At 41.1% G+C, this 14,731-nt stretch overlaps 1 pseudogene; it reads right to left on the bottom strand.

Moving 5' to 3' along the window:
- Nucleotides 1-4,188: 4,188 nt before the first annotated feature.
- Nucleotides 4,189-5,207, bottom strand: LOC100655529 (ubiquitin-ribosomal protein eS31 fusion protein-like; annotated as a pseudogene).
- Between the last annotated feature and the right edge of the window lie 9,524 nt (nt 5,208-14,731).

The raw sequence follows: 14,731 nt of genomic DNA, 5'->3' as shown, positions 1-14,731 counted from the left end.
AGGTCAAGACCTTGGATTCACATTTAAAGATTCCCCCAAAATTCAGAGTCAAAAAGATGCAGAGCCATATTTAAAGACCTCTTGCTCCACCACTGCCACCCGACTCTGCTCAGCAGCCAATCTGTTGCCAAGTCATGTAGATGCCATTCTGTACCCCATAGTTTTGACAGATTAACGTTCCTAAAGCACAGCTCTAACCACATCATTTTCCTGCTCCCAAACCACTCTTCGCCTAGTGGCACATTACTTTAATTGAACAGGAGCATGAAAAAATAAATAGTCTCATATACTAAATTTATAATCCTAAATATAGCAATGGCAGTAATGTCGCAAGAACCCTGAATCATCACGGCACTGAAGGTTCAGGAAAGCATTGTGTGCTATTAGGCCGCTAATGAAGAGCAGTAGATAAATTCAGTTACAACCTGAAATGGCAGAAGTATAAGTAATGACAGCCTAGGGAATATGTAAACAGTCAAGTTTGCCCCCGACAAACTTGGGTTTCTATTTGTAAATTCTCAATATCGTCAAAGATATATCTAAATCGTGTTTGTGTGTGTGTGTGTGTGTGTGTGTGGAGAGAGAGAGAGAGAATTTCATTTATTTTGGGTAATCTATTTTGCCCACAGCAATGTTCATTGGCAGAAATACTTGATTTACAAGGACAAAGCATATATCACCTAGCAAATTCATTTGGGATAAAAGGGTTGCTCTATCTATAATAAACACATTACATCAGCTGAACTATAATATATATTTTTAATACTATACTCGTAAAGTTGGCGTACATTAGTGTTCCATGTTAAATAAAAGAAAAGGAAAAGGAAACGCAGAAAAAGCTACATATCCACTGAATTTTTGGAATAATAGAAGTCTCTTTAAGAGCAAACCATATTTGCATTAGTGCTGCTTCAAGTCATTGTTTTCATCGTCAGCTGAGCACCCTACACTGCTCAACAACTATTTTACTTCTTCCTTTTTAGCTCCCTTTCTCATTCTTACCACCACTACTCACCTCAAGCTCTTTACATAACTTGTAACCCCTTAACCACCTTACTAATCATTGAAGAAGTAAAGTGAGACTTCCAGCACAAACATCCTGAAATTTCTGCCATTCTTCCTCCAGAAAATTACATACACTGCATTCATCATCCTCTTCCTTCCTATACATGAGAATGACATAGTCTGTCTATTCCAGATCAATTCCTGTACTTGTGTTTTTCTTTTATTTTTATAAGTTTATTCTTACGGAAAATGTAATACCTACATATGTTAAAATAAGTTTTTAAAACTAAACTATAAAAATAACATCAGTGAAAAAAACAAATCTTACACCAGCTCCTTAGTGCCCAACCTTCAAGAAATTTAATAACTTTTTTACACAAATAGGGGACTACTGTTTACCTTTTGCGCCCTTTCTGATCCAATATGCTCACTTCTTCCTGTATCTTCAGGCTGTGTTTTACATGCCCACCCATAACTTCCTTTACTTGCACCTTAAATTTTTACATTCTCCAGTTTCCCATTATCATTATTCCCAAACTACACACTTTCACAGAATATATACATTATCTTGATTTTAACTACCGTCTGTTGTTTGACATTTACAAACTTTTACCTTTCAGAAACTTAAAGCTTGCTTACAATTAACAAATCCAGCTCTTGCTGGATATGTCCACTTACGTTGTTGCTATTTTTGTTAGGTGCCATCAAGTCAGTTCTGACTCATAGTGACCTTATGTATAACATAATGAAACATTGCCGGACCTGTGCCATCCTCATCATCTTTGCTGTTTGAGCCCATTGCTGCAGCCATTATGACAATCCATCTCATTGAAGTTCTTCCTCTTTTTCGTTGACCCTCTACTTTACCAAGCATGATCTCCTTCTCCAGTGATTGATTGGTCCCTCCTGATGATACATCCAACGTAAGGGAGACAAAGTCTTACCATCCTCAGTTCTAAGGAGCATTCTGGCTGTACTTCCTCCAAGGCAGATTTGTTTGTTCTTCAAGAAGTTCATGGTATATTCGATATTCTTCGCCTATATCACCATTTGAATGTGTCAATTCTTCTTCTATCTACCTTTCTCATTGTTTAGATTTTGCACGCATCTGAGGCAATTGAAAATACTATGGCTTGTATCAGGGTACACCTTAGTCATCAAAGTGGCGTTTTTGCTTTTTAAGATTTTAAAAAGGGCTTTTGCTGCAAATTTGCCCAATGCAATATGCCATTTAATTTCTTGACTGCTGCTTCCATGGACAGTGACCGTGGATTCAAAAAGAATGAAGTCCTATACAACTTCACTTTCTTCGCCATTTACCATGGTGTTGTTTATTGGTCCTGATGTAAGAATTTTTATTTTCTTTATTACATTCAGGTGTAATCCATACTGAAGGCCTTTTATCTTCATCAGTAAGTATTTCAAGTCATCTTCACTTTCAGCAAGCAAGGTTGTTTTATCAATTGCCTATTGCAGGTCGTTGGTGAGTCTTCCTCCAATCCTGATGCCATGTTTTTCTTCATATAGCCCAGCTTCTTGGATTTTTGTTCCGCATATAGATTTAAAGAATAAGATAAAAGAATACAACCCCGTCCACACCTTTTCCAATTTTAAACCATGCAGTATTCCCTTGTTCTGTTTGAACACCACCTCAGGGCCCACTTATACCTAAAATTTTAAACTGCCAAAACTGAAATTTTCTTTAGAAAATACCTTAGTCACAGGTTGTTGCTACCTGGTTTGGTGATTTTGGTATTATAGTCTCCTCCTTCCACTGGTCCCAAATAAGTACGCTTCCATTTTACTCGTGCCTGGCCATTTCTACCACTACCCATATGTCAGTTGCCATACATGTTGCTATGATGCTGGATGCTATGCCACAAGTATTTCAAATACCATGAAGGTCACCCATGGTGGATATATTTCAACAGAGCATCCAGACTAAGGCAAACTAGAAGGAAAGGCCTGGTGGAAATTAGTTAATGAAAACCCTGTGGATCACAACAGGTTATTATCCAATATATGTCAGAAGAGGAGCTGCCCAGGTTGAAAGGCACTCAAAATACATAGTACCTACAACAATGGACTTGAGCATATCAATAACATGAAGATGGCATAAGACCAGACTTCATTTTTTTCTGCTCTACATGGGTTAGCCATGATTCAGAGCTGACTCAACAGCAACAACAATGACAAGTCATTTCCAAGTATCCACAAACACGATCTTTTCTAAACACATTCAGTCAATAAACCTGAATAATTTTGTCTTTCACATTCAGGCCATTATATCTATCTATCATATTCTTTTGCTTAATATCCATTGACTAGGTACCCTTTAGAAATCTAGGATTTAGTAGGAAGGTAATACCTTAATCCTAATTTTTGCTTCTTGTTGTTTTTGTTAGTTGAATTCAGTCGATTCTGACTCATGGCGACCCCATGTGCTTAAGATCCCAATTTAAAATCCTGCTATAGCTGAGGCTTTGCTGCCTCTGGTTGTATCAGTTTCAACCTGGAATAGAAAAGTTGTTTTCTCCAACATTTAAGATTCAGGAATCTTAAAATTCAACTTTTAAAAAGCTACATTTTCTACCCTTTCTGCTTTTACACAGACTACCTCTCATCTGAGTTTACCTGTCTCTTGTAAGACATTGCTAAAAATTATTAAGAGATAACCATCACCTGGGAATCTTTTGAATTTTTCCACAAATGAGGCATAATAAGCTTCACTGAGCACAAAGTTTATTTGATTTTTTAAAAAAGGATAGAGGGTGGGCAATAACAGAGCAGGCCCAGCAACAACACCAGAAGTCTTGGGATTTCCAGACGTAACTTTTGGTTTTCAGACATTCCTCTCTCAGGACATGCATCCCATGAGAGACAAGACAATGTGGATGGAACAACCTAAGCTAAGAGAAGCCATCAGCTCTGGGATACTTTCTTCCTGGTGAGTCACATGACTAGCTAGTTACACCATCCCTCCAAGTGTTCTTGATTATCTAGTAGCATAGGCTCCTCAGCTGTGCTGCATTAGTCCCAATTCTTTGGGGCAGCTTTATCTCATCAATAACCAGAAAAAAAAAACCAAACCCATTGCCATCGAGTAGATTCTGACTCATAGCTACCCTATAGGACAGAGTAGAACTGCCCCCGTAGAATTTCCAAGGAGTGCCTGGTGGATTCAAACTGCCAACATTTTGGTTAGCAGCCATAGCACTTAACCGCTATGCCACCAGGGTTTCCATCTCATCGATAACAGTGATTATTTATTTATTTTCTTAGTTCATGTCTTTTATTAGCCCATATGCAATTACATGTCTCCTGGTTTGTTGAAGCAATAGATCTGGCAACACTTGCTATACTAACGTTTATCGAAGTGTCTGGCCATAAAAACTCCAGCACCACATTCATCTGAAGGGCGCTCCCAACAAAGGTCTGAAGGGCGCTCCCAACAAAGGTAACTGAATTTTCCATTCTCGTCCATCTTGTAGTATTTTAGGTCAGCCAGCTTAACCTTCTTTTTCTTATGCTTATTCTTCTTGGGATTAGTGTAAGAAATCTTCTTTTTCTTAGCACCACCACAAAGTCTCAACACAAGATGAAGCATGGATTCTTTTTTGAATGTTGTAGTCAGACAAGGTAGGTCCATCTTCCAGTTGCTTGCCAGCAAAGGTTAGACTCTGATCAGGAGGAATTTCTTCCTCATCCTGGATCTTGGCCTTTATATTTTCTATTGGATCCAAGGGTTCAATCTCCAGAGTGATGGTCTTCCCTTTTAGGGTTTTTATGAAAATCTGCATCTTGGCCATGGTTCCACCACAGATGACCAATATGAAAGAGCAGATACCATTGATTATTACTCAATCTCAATGAGGAAGAAAAAAAAGCTTTTTTGAATATATAGCATTTGACCAACTTCTCATTTACCTTGGATCCAGTATAGGTAATCTACTACCAGTTCCTTGAGTTAGTGTTGCAAGAGAATTCACCAAGGACCAAATCATCAGATGAAGCTTGAGAAAAGGCTACAGAGCCAGCCATTAACTTTTCTCTTCCACCGTTTCTCTTAACTCTCTAGTCCAGGTTAGTCCACAGTCCACGTCCTGGTTACAGCAAGCAACACTATAATTCACTAGTCAATGCACTTAAGAGAGATCACAAATTTTTACCTTGAAAAACTTAAGTCTGCTCTGCTCACTTCCCTGTCACCTCCAATCACCTAACATCATATTTTAGGGTCTGTTATTTGCTATTCCAAGAATCAGTTCTTACTGGGTAAATTTGCTTCCAACTGCAAATAAGAAAATGCCCAAATTACAGTGTGCAATAAAAAGAATGGATAATTGTTCTTGCTGAACAATAGTCTGGACATAAGAGTATGCTGCAATTGGTTCAGCTGCTCAGTCATACCACTAATGCCCTATGTGCAGACTCTTTTCATTCAACTACGCATAACAATTTGGCTTACTTAAGAATTAGTGTCATTGCATTCATACTCAAGGCAGGAAAAACAGGGAAGGGACATTGCCCATGACTTCTGTCCTTTTTTCAGCAAAACATAAATTTTTCAATGAGCCCAAGCATATTTCATTGAATATCATTGAAGAAAAAATTAGCATTAGTGTTTAGAATCTCCATTTTTAGAAGGCTAAGGAAAAGTGGTGTTTGTAAAGGTATTGGTTAACTAATCAGCAGTATTTGCCACAGCACAAGGTCTCTAAAATTAATATCATTATTAGAGATTTCTCTGTCTTAGGCTGGGTTTTGGAGAGAACCAAAACTATATATAAGTAAGAGAAAGGGGGGGATTTATCTCAAGGAAATGGCTCTTGCAGTTGTGAGGCTAACAAGTCCCAAAGTCCATCCATAGGTCAGGTGTCAGCTGGAGGCATCTCTTGACTCAAGTGGTTGCAGGAGCTGACAAACCCAGAATCAGCAGGTCAGACAGCAGGCTTCTGGCTCACAGAGCTGCAGAAGCCTGCAAATCCCATAGTCGGTAGGTCAGAGGACTGGCTGCGAGCTCAGAGGGCTGTAGCGCTGGTGAATCCCAAATAAATTGGGTCAAGACAAGCTGCAGAATTGGAGGTCAGGTGATGATGAGCTGGAAACAGGATCCTGAGCAAGCAAACAAGCTTTACAGAGTGTCCATATACATACTGTGTTCAGGCGACACCCCAGAAGAAATTTTCCTCACAGTTGATTGACTGATTACATCGGATTACGTTAAGGAGATGATTACATTATATTACTTATGGGAGATCACAAAACGGAGAGACGTTATAACAGATCACAAAATGGATTATAATTATATAATACTGAGAATCATGACCTAGCCAAGTTGGTACATAACTAAAATACTATCTAACAATGTATGACAACTTGTTGGCCTCACCCTCAGTCTACCTGCTAATAATTATAAACCTCCTTCAGGTGTCTAAATTAGCAAAAACAAATGTAGGTATGTGGAACAGTACTAAAATTGTATAAACTAGAATGTTAAATTGAACTTTATCTCTGAGTGATATCATTACGGTCAGTTTTTTTCTTTATTCTGTGTGCTTTTTGTGCACTTACCGAGTTTTCTACCATGAAAAATATTACTATTGAAATGCATCTTTTTATAGAATTGTATAGTTTCGTGTATAAATTGTGTAAATGTCAAGAAGTCATTACATGTATATATATATAGAGAGAGAGAGAGGGCCCTGGGGGCACAGATATTAAGCATTTGGCTGCTAACCAAAAGGTCAGCAGTTCAAATCCACCAGCCACTCCTTGGAAACCCTATGGGGCAGTTACACTCTGATCTATAGGATCACTATGAGTCAGAATCAACGTGAAAGCAATGTTTTTTTTTTTTTTTTTAAATACATGTATAGAGAGAGATTGAATGAGAAACTAGTTCTCTTTATATATGTTTACAGAGTATACATATATATTATACATATGTACGTATACAGAGTTTATATGTATATATGTATATATACGGAAACCCTGGTGGCGTAGTGGTTAAGTGCTACGGCTGCTAACCCAGAGGGTCAGCAGTTCAAATCTGCCAGGTGCTCCTTGGAAACACTATGGGGCTGTTCTACTCTGTCCTATAGGGTCGCTATGAGTGGGAATCGACTCGACGGCACTGGGTTTGGTTTTTTTGGTATGTATATATACATATAAAAAAATACATATATAGACAGGAAAATCATTTTTCACTAAATGTATATTAATATCTATAAATAAAAAATATATCTCTCTAAATATACATATTTATGTATATATCTCAATTTTCTCAGCACGATTACAACTTGAAATTCTAATTTAAGAATTTCTGTTCTTTATTAAAACTAAAATCAATTCTCATGCCCCAGATTTTATTTCTATGGTTAATAAAATTCAGAATATATGAAAGACACTGACACCCCTTTATGTGAGCTAAGATTTGGTATGGGTAATAAAAAAATTTACTAGAAGTTAGACTGCAGATATATAAATATGATAAATGAGAGAGGTATGTGCACCTAAGACTGGGCGGGAAGTAGTTCTAGAAGGGGAGAGGGAGTGTGATCGTTAAGGATGTATGTCACCTTGGCTGGGCCATGATTCTCAGTGGTTTGGCAGTTATACTGTAGTTTGGCAGTCGTATGATGACGTGTCAGTTTGTCGTACTGTGGGGGCTTGTGTGTTACTGTGCTGCTGGAAGCTATGCCACCTGTATTCAGATACGAGCACGGTCACCCATGAAGGACAGGTTTCAGCTGAGCTTCCAGACTAAGACAGACTAGGAAGAAGGACCCAGCAGTCTACATCTGAAAAGCATTAGCCAGTGAAAACCTTATGAATAGCAGCAGAACATTGCCTGATATACTGCTGGAAGATGAACCCCCCAGGTTGGAAGGCACTCAAAAGATGACTGGGGAAGAGCTGCCTTCTCAAAGTAGAGTCGACCTTAATGATGTGGATGAAGTAAAGCTTTCGGGACCTTCATTTGCTGATGCTGCACGACTCAAAATGAGAAGAAACAGCTGCAAACATCCATTAATAGTCGGGACCTGGAATGTACGAAGTATGAATCTAGGAAAATTGGAAATCATCAAAAATGAAATGGAACGCATAAACATCGATATCCTAGGCATTAGTGACCTGAAACGGACTGGCATTGGCCATTTTGAATCGGGCAATCGTATAGTCTACTATGCTGGGAATGACAACTCAAAGAGGAATGGTATTGCATTCGTTGTCAAAAAGAACATTTCAAGATCTATCCTGAAGCACAACGATGTCAGTGATAGGACAATAGCCATACAGCTACAAGGAGGACCAGTTAATACGACTATTATTCAAATTTAAACACCAACCACTAGGGCTAAAGATGAAGAAATAGAAGATTTTTATTAGCTGCTGCAGTCTGAAGTTGATCGAACATGCAATCAAGATGCATTGATAATTACTGGCGATCGGAATGCAAAAGTTGGGAACAAAGAAGGACCAGTAGTTGGAAAATATGGCCTTGGTGATAGAAACAATGCCAGAGATCGAAAGATAGAATTTTGCAAGACCAACAACTTCTTCTTTGCAAAAACCTTCTTTCACCAACATAAATGGTGACCATACATACACAGGGACCTCGCCAGATAGAACACACAGAAATCAAATTGACTACATCTGTGGAAAGAGATGATGGAAAAGCTCAATATCATCAGTCAGAACAAGGCCAGGGGCTGACTGTGGAACAGACCAGCAATTGCTCATATGCAAGTTCAAGTTGAAACTGAAGGAAATCAGAGCAAGTCTACGAGAGCCAAAATATGACCATGAGTTTATCCCACCTGAATTTAGAGACCATCTCAAGAATAGATTTCACGCATTGAACACTAGCGACCGAAGACCGGATGAGTTGTGGAATGACAAGGACATCATACATGAAGAAAGCAAGAGGTCACTGAGAAGACAGGAAAGAAAGAAAAGACCAAGATGGATGTCAGAGGAGACTCTGAAACTTGCTCTTGAGCGTCGAGTGGCAAAAGCAAAAGGAAAAACTGATGAAGTAAAAGAACTGAACAGAAGATTTCAAAGGGCCTCTTGAGAAGACAAAGTATTATAATTACATGTGCAAAGGGTTGGAGATGGAAAACCAAAAAGGAAGAACATGCTCGGCATTTCTCAAGCTGAAGGAACTGAAGAAAAAATTCAAACCTCAAGTTGCAATAGTGAAGGATTCCATGGGGAAAATATTAAACGATGCAGGAAGCATCAAAAGAAGATGGAAGGAATACACAGAGTCATTATACCAAAAAGAATTAGTTGATATTCAACCATTTCAAGAGATGGCATATGGTCAGGAACCTATGGTACTGAAGGAAGAAGTCCAAGCTGCTCTGAAGGCACTGGCAAAAAACAAGGCTCCAGGAATTGATGGAATATCAATTGAGATGTTTCAACAAACAGATGCAGCGCTGGAGGTACTCACTCGTCTATGCCAGGAAATATGGAAGACAGCTTCCTGGCCAACTGACTGGAAGAGATCCATATTTATGCCTTTTCCCAAGAAGGGTGATCCAACCGAATGTGGAAATTATAGAACAATATCATTCATATCACCTGCAAGCAAAACTCTGCTGAAGATCATTCAAAAACAGCTGCAGCAGTATATCAACAGGGAACTGCCAGAAATTCAGGCTGGTTTCAGAAGAGGACATGGAACCAGGGATATCATTGCTGATGTCAGATGGATCCTGGCTGAAAGCAGAGAATACCAGAAGGATGTTTACCTGTGTTTTATTGACTATGCAAAGGCATTCAACTGTCTGGATCATAACAAACTATGCATAACACTGCAAAGATTGGGAATTCCAGAACACGTAATTGTGCTCATGAGGAACCTTTACGTAGATCAAGAAGCAGTTGTTTGGACAGAACAAGGGGATACTGATTGGTTTAAAGTCAGGAAAGGTGTGCGTCAGGGTTGTATTCTTTCACCGTACCTATTTAATCTGTATGCTGAACAAATAATACGAGAAGCTGGACTATATGAAGAAGAACAGGGCATCAGGATTGGAGGAAGACTCATTAACAACCTGCGTTATGCAGATGACACAACCTTGCTTGCTGAAAGTGAAGAGGACTTGAAGCACTTACTAATGAAGATCAAAGACCACAGCCTCAGTATGGATTACACCTCAACATAAAGAAAACAAAAATCTTCACAATTGGACCAATGAGCAACATCATGATAAATGGAGAAAAGGTTGAAGTTGTCAACGATTTCATTTTACTTGGATCCACAATCAACAGCCGTGGAAGCAGCAGTCAGGAAATCAAAAGACACATTACATTGGGTAAATCTGCTGCAAAGGACCTCTTCAAAGTGTTGAAGAGCAAAGATGTCACCCTGAAGACTAAGGTGCGCCTGACCCAAGCCATGTTATTTTCAATCACATCATATGCATGTGAAAGCTGGACAATGAATAAGGAAGACTGAAGAAGAGTTGACGCCTTTGAATTGTGGTGTTGGCGAAGTATATTGAATATACCGTGGACTGCCAAAAGAAGGAACAAATCTGTCTTGGAAGAAGTGCAGCCAGAATGCTCCTTAGAAGGAAGGATGGCGAGACTGCATCTTACATACTTTGGACATGTTGTCAGGAGGGATCAGTCCCTGGAGAAGGACATCATGCTTGGCAGAGTACGGGGTCAGCAGAAAAGAGGAAGACCCTCAATGAGGTGGATTGACACAGTGGCTGCAACAATGAGCTCAAGCATAACAACAATTTTAAGGATGGCGCAGGACTTGGCAGTATTTCGTTCTGTTGTGCATAGGGTCGCTATGAGTAGGAACTGACTGGACGGCACCTAACAACAACAACAACATGATGACGTGATCACTTCCGTGATGAGGTTTTATATGATGTGATCATTTCCATTATGGGATCTGCTGTGAGTAGCCAATCAGTTGAAAGGGAGTTTCCTAGGGAGTGTGGCCTGCTTCAAATATAGGTGGACTTTCTGCCAAGGCTCCTGGGCTTTTGCTTGCTCTGGATCCTGCAGCTGGCTCCTGTTCGTCTAACCTCCAATTCTTGGCACTTCGGCTAGCAGCTTACCTGCCATTTTTTCTTCCAATTTTGTGATTCATCTGTCTTTTGGGATTTGTTGGTCTTTGCAACCTGTGAGCAAGAGCCCTGCCGTCTGACCTGTGGATCTTGGGATCGCCAGCCCTTGTGGCTATGTGAATCAGAAGAAGCTTCCAGCTTGACCAATGTACTGGGGACATTCTAGCCTCTACGGCTGTGTGACCATTTCCTTGATACAAATCTCTCTATATGTACATTTACATGCTTTATTGGTTTTGCTTCTTTTTGAATGAAAAATCGTACCTATCATAAAGGTGCCCTTTTAGGTGTATTGGAGAGAATATAATCTGGAAGATGGGTTTGGGAACATGGATGCAGATATGAAAATGCACAGACGATTTGGTGATGTACAACTGAGAAGTTCAGTTTTCCGAGTTTTCCTCCCTTCCATTCCTCTCTGTGTATTGAAGATGTTTTAGAACCCTGGAAGAACGCTTATGCTCCATACACCCATTTTCCATGTTTCAGGTTTTTTGTTTGTTTTTTAGTTGTTTTTTTTTTTTTAATTACTATTGGCTACTTACAGTATGGGTCTGGGTTTGTACTTACAGTGTGATACTGTCAATCTCATACCACCAATGACAACATGGCAAGTTATTTGGCTATTTCAACTTCTCATTGCCTATGTGAAGCTCTAAGGAAGGCTCTAAAAAGGTGCCTTATAATTAAATTAGGCCCCCACTAGAAAGATCTCGCCGTGTTGAAATCATAAAGCATAGTTATCTAACCATTGCTAGTCTTTTTGGTGTTTCATAGATTCTAAGAAAGGGCTGGCAAAAACAATTGTGGGCTTTATTGTAATCTTGCTCTGAGCTGTACGAGGGTTAAATATGCAGTTGTTGTGTAGCAATATGGTGACACCTGAACCCAAGGTCAGCTGCATCTCCAAGAGACTGAAGAGAGACTCCAGAACCAGAAATCATGACATATGGATTATTGGGGAGCTTACTTAAGGGACAGTCATCCCAAGGCAGTGGCTTGACCAGTTTAGCACTCCTCAACCTCCTAGCAGGGGACACAAGCTTATATACCATTCCAGCTGGGGCTAAGGCTCATTTTTTTTCTTCTCAAGTCCTTGGGCAGTCAGCGTTCCCAGGGACTTCGTGTCCAGGCCTAGATGTTTTCCTTCTTGTTGCTAAGGTGTTCCTTGGCCTTTGCCGCCAGCCCAGTCACACTGCTCCTGGCCTTGTACCTTAGCCCAGGTCCATCCCAAGTTCATCCCCAGCACACTTCGGGGAAGAGCAAACCTGATGCCATTAGGAGGGGCTGCATATAGCTGAATGGCATTGCCCTACAGCAGTAAAATGAGGTTGTATTCAAAATGGATTGTGGACTCCAGAGCATTTCCTAGTGCGTTGATTCTCAAAATGAGGTCCTAAGACCAGCAACATCAGCTTCTCCTGGACCTAGTTAGAAATAGAAGTTCTCAGAATCTATTCTAGACCTGCTGACTTGGAAACTCTGGGGGTGGGGATGAGTAATCTTTACTTTAATAAGTCCTCCCTCCCCCAGGTGATTCTGATTCTTGCTAAGGTTTCAGAATCACTGTGTACTGTTGCATACTGATTCTCAGTAGTTTTTTTCCCCCCTGTTTTCCTTCATTATTGCTATGTCCTGCATGTCTGCAGGCTGGACTCAGCCAAACACCATGCTTACTTTCAGCTACTCTTGCAAAGAAACAAGTTGAAACCTCTTTAAGTTAGGGTAAAAGAACTTCTCAATGTGTCTGTGCTAGATTAATCAAGGCTAGCTCTTTGTCTCCGCTTCTTAAAACTACTAAGAAACTCTAAGTACTTTATCAACACTGAATTGGTTTTTTAATTGAGATGTTCCCTCTATGGAGTACAAAAACCTTCTTTAAAAAGTAAGTGAAGGGAAGCGGGGCCAAGATGGCGGACTAGGTGGATGCTACCGCGGATCCCTCTTGCAACAAAGACTTGGAAAAACAAGTGAATCGATCACATACATAACAATCTACGAACTCTGAACAACAAACACAGATTTAGAGACGGAGAACGAACAAATATGGGGAGACAGCTATTGTTTTCAGAGCCAGGAGCCAGCGTACCAGTCAGGTGACCTTCGGAGCCCGATTTGGGGCAGAGCCCAGGGGGGCAGACAGCACAGACAAGGGGCCCAGCCCTAGCCCCCGAACTCATCTTGGGAGGGAGCCCAGCCAGTTGGCGCACGCGGCGTGGCGGCGCAGCCGGTGGGAGAAGTCCCCGGGAAGCAGTGACTGGTCTTGGAGCGGGGAGAGCAGAGTCCCAGCTGGGGAGCCGTCCCGCTGGGATTTTGGCGGGTGCGGGCGGGGCATGAACGCAGGGATCAGCTACATTCCCCTGAATTGACCCCGGGGCGGTCCTAACCGGTTCGCGCAGGCCCAGCCAGTTCTCGCGGGCGGCGTGGCAGAGCAGCCGGTGGAAGAAGTCCCCGGGAGGCAGTGGCTGGTCTTGGAGCGGGGAGAGCGGTGTCCCAGCTGGGACGCGCAGTTGCGGCCCAGGCGCAGGGAGCTGCTCCGCTATCCTGAGCTGACCCGGGGGGTGAGCCCACCTGGTTCGCGGGAGCAGCGCATGACGGGGCTGGTGGGACGGGGAGTCCCCCGGAGGCAGAGACTGATTTTGGAGTCGGGAGCGCACCGTCCCAGTAGGGGAGCCTTAACCTTGGGGGTAGTGCTGACAGCGGAGGATCTGACTGTGATGCCAGTGGTCCAGACCCCCCGGGAGACAATCTCCACACAGCCAGTACATATAGGCGACGTGCCCTGCAGAAATCTCAGATATAAGAGTCATTCCAAGTAAGACAAACAACTCTGGCTATATTCTGAGGTGCTACACTCCTAGCTCTCTGATCCCTCCCCCACCCTCCGCAGGCGGCTCCATTAACATCCAAATAGCCTGAGCCAGAGGGAGAACTCTGATAGGGATCTGATTGCATTTTTTTTTTAGGGGATTTTCTGGAAAAACTAGTTTCCCAGTGATGGCTCCAAGACAGCAGTCCATATCAAACCACATAAAACAGCAGACCATGACAGCTTCTCCAACCCCCCAAACAAAAGAACCAAAATCTTTCCCAAATGAAGATACAATCCTGGAATTATCAGATACAGAATATAAAAAACTAATTTACAGAATGCTTAAAGATATCACAAATGAAATTAGGATAAATGCAGAAAAAGCCAAGGAACATACTGATAAAACTGTTGAAGAACTCAAAAAGATTATTCAAGAACATAGTGGAAAAATTAATAAGTTGCAAGAATCCATAGAGAGACAGCATGTAGAAATCCAAAAGATTAACAATAAAATTACAGAATTAGACAACGCAATAGGAAGTCAGAGGAGCAGACTCGAGCAATTAGAATGTAGACTGGGACATCTGGAGGACCAGGGAATCAACACCAACATAGCTGAAAAAAAATCAGATCAAAGAATTAAAAAAAATGAAGAAACCCTAAGAATCATGTGGGACTCTATCAAGAAGGACAACTTGCGAGTGATTGGAGTCCCAGAACACGGAGGGGGGACAGAAAACACAGAGAAAATAGTTGAAGAACTCCTGACACAAAACTTCCCTGACATCATGAAAGACGAAAGCATATCTAT

Source organism: Loxodonta africana, chromosome 11, assembly GCF_030014295.1.
Source record: "Loxodonta africana isolate mLoxAfr1 chromosome 11, mLoxAfr1.hap2, whole genome shotgun sequence".
NCBI lineage: Eukaryota > Metazoa > Chordata > Mammalia > Proboscidea > Elephantidae > Loxodonta > Loxodonta africana.
Note: the sequence above shows the minus strand (reverse complement) of the source record. Positions and strands in the feature narration are given on the sequence as shown.